General features: G+C 48.2%; 1 pseudogene; it reads left to right on the forward strand.

The window, feature by feature from the left end:
* The first annotated feature begins 3769 nt into the window (after positions 1-3769).
* LOC138297060 (vesicular inhibitory amino acid transporter-like) overlaps positions 3770-16315 on the forward strand; it is a 39024-nt pseudogene continuing 26478 nt past the window's right edge.

Here is a 16315-nt window from a genome sequence, read left to right on the forward strand (position 1 = left end):
TCACCACCAGGACCTTGTCGGCAAAAATTCCTGACATTCCACCCCGCCACCGCCGAGCACACAAACTCCCTGCCCTCCAAATAATGATGCACAAATCACTGCGGCAGTCAGTGGAAGTCGAACGACCATTGGTGGTACAGACCGCTACGGCCAGCAATGGGACCCAACAGTAAGAATTGCACACATTGGCAAGTTTGAAACCCACACACCTGACACACATCCACAACACTATAAAACACTCACAGACACACCCCACAATCCTATGCACCACCAATAGAACAACTGAGATTGAGAACTCCACAAGCAGACACTGAACGCCACAACACACAAATCACACACCCAACCACACAACAGCACCTTCACCTAGATCCACACAACACACCACTCACAACACACACCATGGAACCCCCCCCAAGCACCCACGCTTCACAGAAAGGGAGCTAAGGACCCTGGTGGACGAGTTACTGAAGGTCGAGCCACAATTATTCGGGCACAGGTCCAGCACACACCCATCGCCAGGAAGATGGAGTTATGGCGGACCATTGTCAACAAGGTCAATGCAGTGGGACACCATCCACCCACGAGGGATGACATACGCAAGAAATGCAACAACCTGAGCAGGAAGGTGAGGTCCATGGCATCCCGGCACAACATTGCTATCCAGAAGACTGGGGGAGGACCTCCACCAACACCACTGACTACACTGACTGGGAGGAAAAGGTACTGGCCATTCTGCACTCTGAGGGCCTCACTGGACTCACTGGAGGAATGGACTCGGGTAATTCGTCTACAATTACCCCATATCCATCACACCTGTAATGCATGCACCACCCCACCCCTCTAAGAGCCAACAGGACCACTACCCCACCCAAGCCACAATCACTACCTCCAGTCACCCTGCATACCCGCAATTCCACCAACAGGCCCACATACCTCTCACTGTGCACAGCCACCTACCCCTGCAAGTAATCACAAAGGCACTACACCACCCACAATACACCTCCACATCCTAAGCAAAATGCAATGGCAACCTCACAAAGGTACCCTGAATGGCCCAAAAGTGGAAAACCTGCACATAACAGCCCAGCCCTGTGCACCCCATCCGATAATGCAATTTTAACAGACATGTCCATTCCCCCCAACAGGCACCACCACCCATGCCACCCTGACGGACAGGACAAGGAGTGGCAGTGCCCCACATGGAGACAGAGGCACCACCCAGGACACTGGAGAGGGAACCCTAGACAGTGAGGAATACCCTGGCCCCTCACACAGCCCTGGACTGTCACCATCCAGCAGCCCCACCCAGGACACCACCGACAACCCTACCACCCACCCATCAACATCACTGGGGGCTAGGCCCAGTTGGAGGGCATCAGTTGCTGCACCTTGCCCCAACCCAGCCGGAGACCCCCACAAACCATGAAGCCCCTACTACAGGCCAAGATACAGAGCAGCCAACAACAGCAGCAGCAGCAATTGCACTTGTGCCACCATCTGAGGACACTCAGGAGACCAACACCTCAACCCGTACAAGCCAGCACCAGGCATCCAAACGGTCACTCAGGCCCAGATATTGCACTGGAACACCTGTCAAGACCAGGGCCCCCTCTAAGAAGTGACTCTGACAAGAACTGTCCCCCAAGTGTGCCACTGAACCACCATCCACACCGTGCAATAACAACCCCAAAACTTGTAAATAACAGATGGACATATTGCCACTGCCAACAATCGCTGAGACCATGTAGCCAATATGGACATCCACCAGTAGCTCACTCCCATCACTGTAAAGAGCTCCATGGCATCCCTGACACCAAATAAAACACCTTTTCACCAATGTAAAGGTCCCCTGTCATTATGTTGACTCAAATCAAAGAGTGCATGCAATTGTCATTGAAATGATTTATCCATATCTGTATTGCAGGAATGGCACCCCACACATAACATGGGGTGGTGCCAACAGAAATGCCTAACAAGTTATCCATAATGTCACATGTCCCATGCAATCCTGGTCACAGAGACAATGTCTATAGACCCCAAACCCCCACAGAGGATAAGGCATAACAACTGTATGCAGCACAGACAACCACAGAATCAAATAGTACCAGTTAGTTACTGGAATTACAGTAGTATCAGTTGGTTCCTGGAGTGTACATCTTCTCCCACCCCATCATCACCATCTCTCTCATCCCCTCTGTGAGGAAGTTGGTCTGGATATACAGCCCCCTCCTCCTCAAAGAGGGGAATAGATTTCATCACAGCCACGTTGTGCAGCATGCAGCAGGCCACCACTATTCTACACACCTTCTGAGGCTCATAGGCCAGGGATCCCCCAGAGATATCGAGGCAACGGAACCTAACCTTCAGGAGACCTATTGTGCACTCTATCACCTTCCTAGTACGTCCATGGGCCTCATTGTAATTCCTCTGCATCTGTCCTAGGATTCCTCACTGGTGTCAGGAGCCAACGCCTGTTGGGGTAGCCAGAATCACCTGCAAAAGGGGGCAAAACAGGACTGTCACTGACAACCCTCAGTTGCAGACAGCCTGGCTGTCTGCTATGTGCCAAAAAGTGTCAGACACACTTACCTATGATCCATCCTCTGTCCCCTTGTAGTTGTTCCATCATGTGTGGCACACTGCTGTTCCTCGGCACAAAGGAATGATGGACTGATCCAGGGAACATAGCATTCACATGTGAGATGCACTGGTCTGTAGTAGAACCAATTGAATGTTCATGGAGTGAAAGTTCTTCCTGTTTCTGAACACCCGTTCCCTTACTCCTGGGGGAATGAGAGCTATGTGGGTTCTATCGATGGCACCTATCACCTGGGGAATGTTGGCAAAGGCATAGAAGTCTGACTTGATGGCAGGAAGGTCAGCACTTTGGGGAAACCTCACATAGGACTGTAGGTGCGGTACAAATGCATTCAGGATTCTGGACAGTATAATGCTAATCATTGGCTGTGAAAAATCTGCACCCATGCCCACAATCACCTCAAATGAGCCCGCAGCCAGGAAATGTAGTGCAGAGAGCACTTGCACTTCAGTAGGGATGGCATGCTGATTCTGATTAGCCGATCTCAGTGCTGGATCCAGTAATGCACAAAGTTCATGAATAGTAGCACGGTTCACTCTGTAATTGATTATGATGTGATGCTCCACCATAGTCTCCAAATCAACATGTGGTCTGTACACTGATGGGGCCCTCCCTCGCCACATGGGTCTGTACCTAGGAGGAGTTGAGAACACATGTGAGGAACACACACACATCTGCCCAACATGTTAAATATTCAGCACAGCTGGCATACAAGTCACTGACACATATGCATAGTAGGATGTTACACTGAAGTGACATGTCCTCAATGATACATCAGGACTATTGTGGTGAGTAAATGTATATTTGTTCATGCCTATGGGGGTTGGGGACAATAGGGCCTGCATGGGCCAAATGAGAAGTTAATAACTGCGTAGTAATGGCCAAAATGTCTGCCGCTTGTAATCTAGAAATGTTGTAGTGGAAGTGACCCCATACCGCTAGAGGTTGTCGTAATAGCATAAGGCGGTGTTCACTGCTGTGTGACCATTCTTTGGTTAACATGGTTGTCAATGGGGAATAAGAGCATATCATGATCGCCGCCACCGCTGACGGTGCACACCACCGTGGAGCGTATGCCATTTCGTCACCCCTACTTCACTTGACTCCCGGATTACATGCATGCAGGTACTCCACTGAGTGTGCTGCTGTGTCCTGACTCTGGCCCTGGAAATGCCACGAGCTGAAGGGGAAAGTGCCCTGGCCATCACCACCGAGAAACTGGACAAGCTGGTGGACGGGGTCCTACCCCTGTACGCTAAGCTGTACGGTCGACCAGAGGTACAGGTGAGTAGGTGGATTGGGGGGCATGGATGTGTGTAATGGTGGTAGATGGCAGTAAAGATGTGTGCACGTTTGACACTGTACAGTTGTGGGATTCATGACATGCTGCGTGTGTGAGGTCCTGTTATGCTGTTGTGAGTGTCAGTCCCATAGGGGACGTATAGACAGCTGTATCTAATAGGCATTGTCTGACCTCTGTGTTACTTTTTCTGTGTGTCCCATGTAGGTCAGCGCCCATCAGAAGAGGGGACTCTGGCATGCCATCGCCAGGGAGGTGCGGAACCTGGGAGTCTACAACCGGCGGAGCACCCACTGCAGGAAGTGGTGGGAGGACCTGCGGCGCTGGGCGAGGAAGACCTGCGAGGCCCAGTTGCGGAAGTCCTCCCAGCGAGGAAGGGGTGCGCGTCAGGCACCGCATTCTTGGCGGTGGTGTATCCGGACCTGGATGGGCACTTGAAGGCTGCATAGGAGACACAAGGGGGTGAGTACAGAAACAATCGTATGCCTCCTTGATGGATGTGTGCGTGTGCTTTAGTATGTATGCTGTCTATTGGCAGGGACTCTGACTGATGTAATTTTACATAATGGCCTCAATGGTAAGTTAGGTTGTAAGGGACAGGTCTTCAGTATTTCAGGTCCTTCTGTGATGTAGGAAATGGCTGTAGAGCAGGGTTGTGGCCACTAGTCAGGGGCATAGCGGTAGGTGCTGCATGATGGAATATTTGCAGGGAGGGAGTATGTATGTACCAGTTATGTACCTCCATTCAGCTATTTACAAGTGTCTCTCCTGTTTTGTCTCCCCATCCCTGTTCTCTTGTGTTGTCTGTTTACATCAGCATCATCTGGTGAGGGAGCTGTGGCACCGGCGAGTGGGGATGCAGTGGCCCACTGTTCCACAGAGGCAGAGTCGAGCGACGCCAAGGGGACCAGTGGGTTTGGAGAGCGAGTGGAGTACCACAGGGGACACAATTACCACTGGAGGTATTGAATCTGATACCTCCTCCGATAGGAGCTCCATGGTGGTGGCGGACTCTAGTGGGCCCACCCATTCTGCGTCATCTTCTGCCACCCCTCATACCATCACCGCCCTCCCATATGCTCCCCACTGAGTTGCCCGTGCCCGCTCACCCAGAAGGGTGGGCGTCTCCTTCGCCCCAGGCACCTACTCCCGTGCCCCAGTCAGCCCTGCTGCCCTCACAGAGGAGGCTATTGACCTCCTGAGGACCATTGCTGTAGGGCAGACAACCATCGTCAATGCCATCCAGGGGCTAGCATCAGAGGTGCAGCAGACCAATTCCTACCTGGATGGCATTCACAGTGCCGTGTCTGGCCTACAAAGATTGTTTCAGACTCTGGCCTCCGCTTTGACAGCAGCCAGTGTCCCTCCCTGGTCATTCTGTCCCCCCTCCAACCACCTCTACCTCTTCCAGCACCCCACTCCCTTCACCGGTCCCAAGCACACATTCTGACAGCCATGCACACACCTCAACACACAAAAAGCACAATGAGAAATACACGCACCACACTTCCCACCACAGGCATACACACAACCAACGTACAAAGTCACAGACACCAAAACCCACTTCCTACAGTGTGTCCTCCTCTTCCGCCTCCCTGTCTGTCACCTCTACATGCACACTCACAGGTACTGCATCCTCATTCACTGTTGGTGACCCCATTCTGGCAGTCCCCTCAAAATCAGACATCCATTCATGCACCCCAGACACCACACCTGCACTCACCACAATGACTTTGGTTGACATATGCAGCACACTCACCAAACTTGCAGACACACAGTCAACATACCTTTACACTAGCAGCCGGTCTTGTCCTACTGTGTCCACCCCACCTCCTCCCAAGACACTCAAACATTCCAAGACACCCAGCCAACACACATCCATCATAACCTCAGCATACTTTTTAGTCACCTGCACCCACGTCACGCACACCTACACCTGTCACGACCACTCCCTCTATCTCCACTCCCACATCTTTCTCCAGTTCCACCCCGATTGCCCCTAAAAAAACTTTTCCTATCCCGTGTTGACCTATTTGAACCCACTGGCCCACCCCATCTGGTCCCTAAACATGCCAACCTCCTTGCCCTGTCCACTCTTCCCACGTCACAGCCCTCCCCTGTCCGCCCTTCCCATTCCCATGTTACCTCCCCTGTGAGCAAGAGACCCCATGCTAGCCCAGGTACATCTGCAGCACCCCAGTCCAAGGCTGCTCCACCAGCTTCAAAGGCCAGACCCAAGCCCCCTCCACCGCCCAAACGTAAAGCAAAGACCCCTCTCCCAGTTGTAAGTCACCACCCCCAAAACCCCCCTGCTCCTGTTCCCTGAGGTGCCTGAATGCCCCATTGTTGCTCCTTTAAGGTGGAGTACCATTTACACTTGTGAGAGTCAAGTTGGGGCCATTTGGGCCCATCGGACTTTGAAATATGGACTGCCATTGGCCTTCTGTTGGACTTCTGTTGCTCCTGGAGCTTAATGAAAAGTTTGTGTGGCCAGCGTTGGTTTTGGCACACTCTGGATCTGTGGTTCATCGTTTCTTTGTGAGGGGGTGTTCTGCACATGTATGTTCTTTGGGAAGGTTGTCTTGGTCTTGTGTCAGGTAAGTACCTCTTACTCTGGGGTGTACGGCTTGAGCTGTTGTGAGGGGTTGTGGGTGCGTTGCAGGTTGGGTGGAGTGGATGGATATGTAACTGTGCCCTTTCTTCCCTTTTTTTAGTAGGTTGCGGTACTCACCGTCGCTGTCCTCGCCGGCGGTCTGGGTCGTGGAGGTATATGACAAGGAGCAGGACTGGCATGATTTGCAACTCTCTCTCCATGTCTGCTTCGGCATGTTGTGTGAGCCTCCAGTGAGTGTTTCCTTATATTTGGTTTGTTTCTGGCTGGCTTTGCGTGGCGGTGGTTCCTGCCCCAGAACTGACGGCGGTCTAGTGCTTCATTATTTGATGGGCGGGTTGGGCCTTTCAGTCGGCCTGTGGGCGGCCTCCGCTGTCGTTGTCAGCACTCCTCTGCTGGCGGTGAGTGGATTTCAGGCTGCCTGTTTTTCAGGTGGTTCATAATTTGGCGGCCCAGACCGCTTGACTGTTGGCGGTAGTTACCGCCACCACAGGCGGAGCAATGTTTACCGCCATGTTCATAATGAGGGCCTCTGTGTGTCCGTTGCCAAAGAAGCTTCATTGTTTGATTTCCTTGGAAATAAGGCTGCAATAGTTCTGCATGTTTTTTTAAGAGGGTACACCAACCTTGCATATCATTGTTTTTGCCTGACGCAGCCGGATTGGATGAAAAGAAAAATTGGGAAAAGTGATGCTAGATGTCTCTCGTGTCAGTTTGCAAATAAGGAGCAGTAAAAACGTCACTCCTGCATCAAATAAAATGATGCAGCAGCGGCGCAAGCTCCTTGTAAATGAGGTCCTTATTCTGGAGCAAGTGTTGATAGCTGCAGAAGATGAGGAACATGCTGAGAGACAGGCTGCTGACATAGTGGCTGGAGATATCCAGAGCGAGTCAGCTTTGAGTGTTAAAAGTAATTTGAAATAAAAGGCTGAAAGACACAAAGTGATGTCTACATGCAAAAAGAAGTTTTGCTTCAGGTATGGATTTGCATTTCCACATGAAGGAAAGTGTACTGCTATTGGTCACATATGTAAACGCTGTAGTAAAGAGAACCATTTTGTGACAATATGCATAGCGAAGGAAAAAATAAGACAAAATGGCCACTGGAACCTTCCAAAAACAACGTTCAACCCACAACCACAAGGCCAAGAGCCGACATCAGTTGAAGCAAATAGATACTAAACTAAGTTGATTGTCATCTAAATTATCAAACAGTTTGTGAGCCTCAATAATAAGTGATAGCAAAGAAAGTGAGTGTGCCATGTCAATGCTTACCTCAGAAAAATATGCACATATTGGACAAGTGGCCTGTGAGGAGAAAGGTCAGCCAAAGAAAAGTCAAAGTGAAAGTAACAAAATCATACAAACACTGTCCAAAGATTACAATATCTTTCACTATCGATAGTGGTGATTCAATAAATATAATTCCTGAGGAAAAATATAATGCAATGTTTCTAATACTGTTCCTTATGCCATCAAATACCAAAGTGTACATCTGGGCTGCATTGACACCCATGAAAAATAAAGGTTCATATATAGCTACGATGAAATATAAAAAAACAAATGTACAAGTACCTATCCATCTGATTCCGGGGTCAGCGGCAAATGTCTGCTTCCTCAGTTTCATCACAGCTGCTGACATGGGACTCATTTCAGGGAATTACAACAAGAATGCTTATCACAAAATAGTAAGGCAATGCCCTCATTGCTTTATGTTTTAGGAAAGTTAAAGACTATGAAAATAAAACTGCACATTATTGAGGATGTACGTCCTGTCGCTCAGAGACATAGACAAGTTGTTTTTTGTTTACAAGCAGCTATTGAAAAATAACTTGAATCACTGCTTAATAATGGCATTATTGAATGTACCACTTGTCCAACACCATTCGTTTCTCCCATAGTAGTAGTGCCTAAAAAGGACCATGAAGGAGCTGTGCGCATATGCATTCACATGCCCTAGGTGACTAAAGTGATTGAATGAAAGCGACATCCAGAGCAGCACATTGCTGACATAATCACAAGAAATCATACAATGCATCAAACAACCTGTTGTGAATGTATTTAACAATAGCTATAACATACTAGTTTTTGGAGCTACACAGAAAGAGCATGATAGAGCCATCACACAAGTATGTCAATAACTCTATGGTTCAGGTTTGACTTTAAATGAAGACAAGTGTGAGTTCAATAAAACACAATTGAAAATCTTTAGCCATATCTTTTCTGATGGGGCATCACACCTGATCATGCACAAGTACAAACTTTGACAAATGCTGACCCCCCCTCGACAAGATGTTTCAATGGTACATTCTTTTCTAGGAATGGCCAATGACTGTTCACAATACATAAAGGACTTTGCCGTTGTTAGCTCTCCTTTATGAGAGTTAAAAAAGAAAAATGTTTCTTTTACATGGTCATGAGAATGTGAAAAGAGCTTCAAGAGAATCAAACATGCCCCAGAAATGGTGTTGTTCAGGGCAAAGGCCCAAGCCGAGATTGTGGTTGACACTAGCACCATGGGGTTAGATGCTATACTTGCACAGTATGATGGACGCCGAAATGCAAGATGACATATTGTGACCTTTTGAAGTAGAAGCTTATCTCAAACAGAACATGCTTACTAACAGTCGGAAAAGGAAAGTTTGGCTGTAGCATGGGTTTGTGAACATTTCCATGTGTTCCGGTATGGAAAGCCTTTCATGCTGGTGACTGATCATCAAGCCTTGCTGACCATCATCGGCAATTCAAAAGCCAAGATGCCTCCTTGAACAATGGGGGCTTTGATTGCAAGAGTACAACTATATAATTGTGAAACGGATCAATATCCTGCTGACTACATTTCAAGAGTGCCCATTCAAGGTTAGAGAGCTCCTTCTAAAGAGGCTGAGGCCTAAATCAATTTCATTGTCAAGTCAAGTACACCAGTTGCTGTATCATGAGCCCAGATTGTAACTGCTGCAAGTCATGATAGTGACCTGCCCAAGTTAAAAGACATAATTACACATCAGTCACGAAACAAACACATTTGACCTCTCAATAATGAAGGTGAATATCAAAAGTACAAGAATGTCAAATAGGAATTGTCCATAACTCAGGAAGGAGTTATTCTGAAAGGATTGAGGATCCTGATTCCGGAGAGTCTACGAGAAAGGTGATAGAAGTGGCTTGCAAAGGACATTGTGGTATTGTTGCTACAAAAAGAGCTCTCTGAGATCGATTTTGGTTTCCATACTTAGATGAAAGAGTTGAAAAGGAACTGGAAAGTCTATCACATAAGTTAACTGCCTGTCAATCAAAGTCACTTAGCATATGCTAAACATGTCAGAACTTCCTAAACATTCCTGGGAGAGGATAGCCATTGATTTCTTTGGTCCACTTGACAACAGACTTCATTTAATAGTGATATTAGATGAATATTCATGTTTTCCTTTGGTCGAAGAGCTCTCATCCATGACACAAGTGAGTCATTGAAAACCTGATGGCATCTCTGTAACATGGGGTTTGGCTGCCATCGTATAGTCTGACAGTGGTCCACCCTTCAACATAAACAAATTTAAAGAATTTTTAGAGCATGCAAACATAAAGCATCAGAGGATCAGAGGATCACACTCTTGTGGCCATAGGCCAATGGACTGCTTGAGCGTTTCAGGAGTACACTAAAGAAAGCAGTATACCATGCAATTCTTTAGAAGCCCAGTCTAAAAACTGTACTGCACTTCACTTTACGAGTTTATGGTTCAACACCCCAATCGACCACAGGTGAAAGTCCTGTGACTTTGATGTTTGGCAGAGCAATGGCAACTAAGATACCCCAATGGACCACAGAAAGAGATATCAATGAAAACCTGAATCGTAGAAGGGACTTGTGGCCACATGTACAAATGTCAGGTTTTGTGACTCGCAAATTGCAAAACTTAGCTGCTTGAAATTTACGAGTCGCAAAACCTGATGTACAACAGTGTCTCAGACACTGTGAGAAATTCTCAAACAAGTTGCAAGGGATCTGCCTCTTTAATATTCATGAGGCATGTCGCAATTTGCGACCCGTTTGGGAATGGCTGCAGTCACAGGGATGGTAGCCTGCTGGGGTCAGCAAACTACCATGTCTGTGACTGCTTTGTAAATAAAGCATTTTTTTTTTAATGCAGCCCATTTTCCTTAAAGAAAAAGGGATGTATTTCAAAAATAGAAATGAAAGGTTTCAGTTTCAATTTATTTTTTTCAAAATAGACAATGGTCCATGGGACTACTGCCTGCTCTGAAAAAATGTTTGTGGCCCCATTCACAAAGAGGAAGGGGTCCCTTGGGGATCTCTTCCCATTTGCAAATGGGTTAACACCAATAAGAAATTGGTTTTAACTGCAACTGTTTTGTGACCGCATTAATAGTCACAAAACAATCAAACATCCCCCTGTGAGTCACAATTAGGAAGGGTCGTCCTCTGGATGCCCCTTCCTAACTGCAAGTTGCAAAATCTGTCTTGCGAGTCATTAAGTGCATACTGACTCGCAAAATAGGGATTTGTATAAAGGGAAACACTTTTTTTGGTCACAAGTGGATTGATTCTGCAAATCTGCCCCTTTGCAACCAACAAAAAGCTACATGTGGCCTATAGTTCAAACACAGAAAATGAAAGTGTATGCAAACAAGAGCTGACATGCAAAATACCTCTTATCCAGAAAAGGAGATTTGGTGATCACTCAACAGTTACTGAACCTTTTAACGTAGGCCTCTGTTTCTTTGGTCTTTAGCTCAAGATGATGAAAGAAAGACTGATTTTGAAATCTCAATGACATTTGCTGATTCTTTACCATCATTGGCAATTCCCAACTTTGAAGATGACCACTTCCAGCTTCCAGCAACTAGATCGGGTTGACAGATCAGAGCATCAAGAAGATTAATTGAAGAAATATAGTTGTACATGTTTCTATACATGTAGATATATTTGTGTCTGTTTCATGATTTTCTAAAAAAACAAATTTTCATTTAACATAGGGGGAGATGTAGGCGGTCATTCCGACCCTGGCGGTCATTGACCGCCAGGGCCGGGGACCGCGGGAGCACCGCAAACAGGCTGGCGGTGCTCCCAAGGGCATTCTGACCGCCGCGGTCAGAAACGGAAAACCGGCGGTCTCCCGCCGGTTTTCCGCTGCCCTGAGGAATCTTCCATGGCGGCGCAGCTTGCTGCGCCGCCATGGGGATTCCGACCCCCTCACCGCCATCCTGTCCCTGGCGGTCGTGACCGCCAGGAACAGGATGGCGGTGAGGGGTCCCCTGGGGGCCCCTGCAGTGCCCATGCCAATGGCATGGGTATTGCAGGGGCCCCCGTAAGAGGGCCCCTAAAAGATTTTCAGTGTCTGCATTGCAGACACTGAAAATCGCGACGAGTGCTACTGCACCCGTCGCACCCTTCCCACTCCGCCGGCTCCATTCGGAGCCGGCTTCCTCGTGGGAAGGGGTTTCCCACTGGGCTGGCGGGCAGCCTTCTGGCGGTCGCCCGCCAGCCCAGCGGGAAACACAGAATAACCGCGGCGGTCTTCTGACCGCGTAGCGGTATTCTGTTGGGGGAACTTTGGCGGGCGGCATCCGCCGCCCGCCAAGGTTAGAATCACCCCCGTAGTGTCTTACATCATTTAGAATGGAACCTTTCTGGCTCACCAAGGACTCTGTATCCATAAGAGGTAATCACTAGAATAGAATGTAATGAATGATTGCTTTAGAATGTGAGAGTTCACAGGTAGGCACAGAGGAATAAAGGTGTGTTATTTACAGCTCAGTGTGTGGCCTAGTTAATTAGCGGGTACGAGGCTGGGGAAGACGTTACATAAATTATGTATTGTAGTCTTAAACCTGTATTACAACTTCAGATACAGCCTTGATTTGAGTGGAAACGAAATTAAGAGTTGTTCGTAAAAAATTGTCTTTCCTATTTTTTCCCAGAATACATTTTTCCATTGAAAATAATACAAAATGAGGTCACAACCAATACAATTGGTGTGCAAACACTAATTTCTGCAGTTCTTCCCTATTGCATCATTGCAAGCTCATAACCAGTGCCAGACTGGTCGTAATAGGCACTGGGCATTTCCCCAGGAGGCTGAAAGGGTGGGGCAGGTTTTGTTAATGAGGGCTGGTTTTGCAATGGTTCTGCAATACTGGCCCTCTGTAACAAAAGCAACAACCCAGCATAATCCACTCACTGTTGCTTCCAGCCTCGGTGCAGGGGATGATCTTAAAAACCTGATAGGACTGCTTTAAGCTCCCAGTCCGGCCCTGCTCATAACACTGTTGGAAATGGGGTTTTTGATTGGCACCAGTGGATGGGGCGTGGGGTATATTTGGGATTTGTGGGAGGATGGTGTCTACAGGGTTCGGGTGGTGGGAGGGGGGCAATGGCTATTCCAGGGGATGGGAGAGTCACATACTGGTGACAGGAATGTTTATTCCTGTCGCCAGTATCCTTTCTGCTGTGGACTTCTTGGAGGAGTTGCCGCCAGGCTATCTCTGGTGGAAAGGAGACTCTCAATACCATTGTCAGTATAAGGTGGACCGCCGGGCCGAAAGTGGTACACCTTCGGCCCACTGGTCCCACCGCCCTGGTGGTACAGGCGGTGAACTGCCTGCTTTGCAGCCCATTCACTGCTGTGGCCATAATTTGGCGGTCCTGCTCCGCCACACTGTCAGCAGTGTTACCCCCACCACCGGTGTGGCGAAGCAGGACTGCCAAACTCATAATGACCACATTAATCCTTAGAAAACAGTGAGAATGCTGTTCTTTCACAAACGTGCCTGGGTAGTGTAAAAATAAACCCACACGGGTGAGTGTACGTTGACAAAGGCCAGCGATGCGTTGAATACCTGCAAGTGAGAATGTGCGTTGGTCCTTCTTTGGTACGGTCGGCGTGCGTTGTTTTTTCTCTCCTGCAAGAGACCGCTACGTCGATCCGGACAGGCATCTTGGTCCATGCAGGCTCTGCGTTGATTTTCTGCACCCAGTGGTGTTGCGTTGAAATCCAGTCGTACAGTGTGAAGCACCTGTGCTGCGTGGGGGCTTGTCACGATCTGCACGATGCTTCTCACCTTTGACTGAAGGATTTGAAAGAGCACCCGGTCTTCTGCTGGATCTGGATAGACCAAGATAAGGGCAACCCTTTCTAGTAGCCACGGTGCTGCTTGACAGGGAAATGCCTAAGCAGACCGTACCCTCCAGACCGTACGCTCCAGAAGGAGCCCCACAGGAAAAGACCCAAAAAATATGGGAAAAACCTCAAAACAGGAATTCCTAAAAAAGAGAAAAAAACAAGAGTGAAAAAAGGAACAAATTGGACAAAGTCTCAATCAGAGCAACAGGAACTGGAGAAAAACACGACGAACAGGAGCGAGGATCACCACCAAGAGGAAGTGTTTGCAAGGTAAAGCAGATCAGGACTGAGTGACTTATATACGGGAAGACAGGAAGTGACAACACAGGAAAGAGAAACAACACCATCTTGGATTGGGAAAGGCCCATAGAAAATAATAGGAAAACATTTGCAGTATTAAGAAAAAAAGGCATGCTGGGAAAAGGAACAGAAATAAGACAACATCGAGACCAGCAAGAAGGCAGCATGGAAACCAGAGAAAAGACGAAGTGCACATAAAACAGAGGAAAAAGAAAGAAAAAGAAAAGGAGAGCAGTCCACCATCGACAAGCAAAAAGAAAAGTCATGAAAATAGGTAAGTAAGACGTGACCGGGAGCACGAAATGTGCTTCCCGAAATGCGCCGTTAATGAGGTGCAAAAACGCAGAGGATGGAGCTCCGATAATCAGAGTCGCTCTCCGAACACGGTCGGAAAAAGAGATGCCATGTTAAGCGTGGCATCACAGGGCTTGCATCATTAACAGCAGTGGCTGCGGATGTTGGGAGTCGTTTCTCCAGTTGCATTAGATCGATCTTCCAGACATGATGCTGGTGGAGTGTTGATTTTAGCCACGAGGCCAGCGGTGCATCATTGGAGACTGCATTTGTGTGAGGGTAGGCACAGCCCTTTCCCAGAAGAACAGTCACCCAAGCCCTCGTAAGCAGCAAACTGGACTACGCAATGCCCTGTACGCAGGAGCCACGGGAAAACTCCAAAGAGGCCGCAAAGCATCCAGAACCCCTCTGCACGCCTTATCCTGGACATCCCCCACCACTGCCACATCACAGACCACCTGAAAGATCTGCACTGGCTCCCAGTCAACAGGAGAAACACCTTCAAACTCCTCACCCACGCTCACAAAGCACTGCACAACACTGGACCAGAATACCTCAACAAACGACTCTCCTGCTACACCCCGACCCAGCATCTCCGCTCCGCTGACCTCGTCCCATGCGTCTGCAGAACTACAACTGGCAGTAGATCATTTTCACACCTCGCCGCCAAAACGTGAAACACTCTTCCCACCTATCTGCGCCAGACCAAAGACATCCTTACTTTCAGGAAACTTCTCAAGACCTGGCTGTTGGAGCAGTAGCAGCACCCCCCCCCCTACTTCTCCCCCTCCCCTCCATAGCACCTTGAGACCCTCACGGGTCAGTAGTGCATTTTACAAATCCCCTGATTGATTGATTGATTTCAGGTTTAAGTGATCACTCCTCCACTCCCCTCAGCCCACATGGCCCATCAGGATATGCAGGCTACACCCCTAGAGGAGAGGTGCAAACAGCCCAACTGTCAAACTGACCCAGAGAGGTTACCCACAAACAAGCAGAGTCACAGAGTGGTTTAAGCAAAAAATGCCTACTTTCTAAAAGTGTCATTTTCAAACCCATATTCTAAAAACCAACTTCACCAAAAGATGTATTTTTAAATTGTGAGTTCAGAAACCCCAAACTCCACATGCCTATCTGCTCCCAAAGGGAATCTGTACTTTACTAATATTTAAAGGCAGTCCCCATGTTAACCTATAGGAGAGATAGGCCTTGCAACAGTGAAAAACAAATTTGGCAGTATTTCACCGTCAGGGCATGTAAAACACAGAAGTACATGTCCCACCTTTAACAAACACTGCACCCTGGCCTGGAGCTACCTAGGGCATAACTTAGGGGTGCCTTACATGTATAAAAAGGGAAGGTTTAAACCTTACAAGTGGGTACACTTGCCAAGTCGAATTGTCAGTTTAAAACTGCACACACAGACACTGCAGTGGCAGGTCTGAGCCATGTTCACAGGGCTACTAATGTGCGTGGCACAACCAGTGCTGCAGGCCCACTAGTAGCATTTGTTTTACAGGCCCTGGGCACCTCTAGTGCAATTTACTAGGGACTTACTAGTAAATCAAATATGGCAATCATGGATAAGCCAATCTACACATTAAGGCCCATATTTATACTTTTTAACTCAGGTTTGCGCCAAAAAGTATAGCGCCGGCTAGCGCTATTTCTAGATGTTGGCCGGGCGCCATATTTAAGGAATGGTGCTGGCCGGCGCTAAGGCCCTGTTAGCGTCCTTGGAAAGGACAATAACAGGGCCAAGGGAGGCGTAGGGGGAAACATGGCTTGTGTGCCAAATCATGGCCTTACACTGTTAAGAGGCCAAAAAATTGCCTCTAGACAGTGTAGCACCATTTTCTGGCACAGAAGCCCCATGAACATGGCTCCTACTTAGTAAAGACAGGAGCCATGCACACCTCCCCATTGGCCATGCCCAGGGGACGAATATCCCCTGGGCATATCCATTGGGGCCAGCATCGTGCAGGGGGCCCCAAGTCAGGATACCCAAGCGGCGTTGGACAAAAAAAAGAAAATACTCACCTGGACTTACCGTCGGATGGGTCCTCCAT

Source organism: Pleurodeles waltl, chromosome 5 (assembly GCF_031143425.1).
Source record: "Pleurodeles waltl isolate 20211129_DDA chromosome 5, aPleWal1.hap1.20221129, whole genome shotgun sequence".
Classification (NCBI taxonomy): domain Eukaryota; kingdom Metazoa; phylum Chordata; class Amphibia; order Caudata; family Salamandridae; genus Pleurodeles; species Pleurodeles waltl.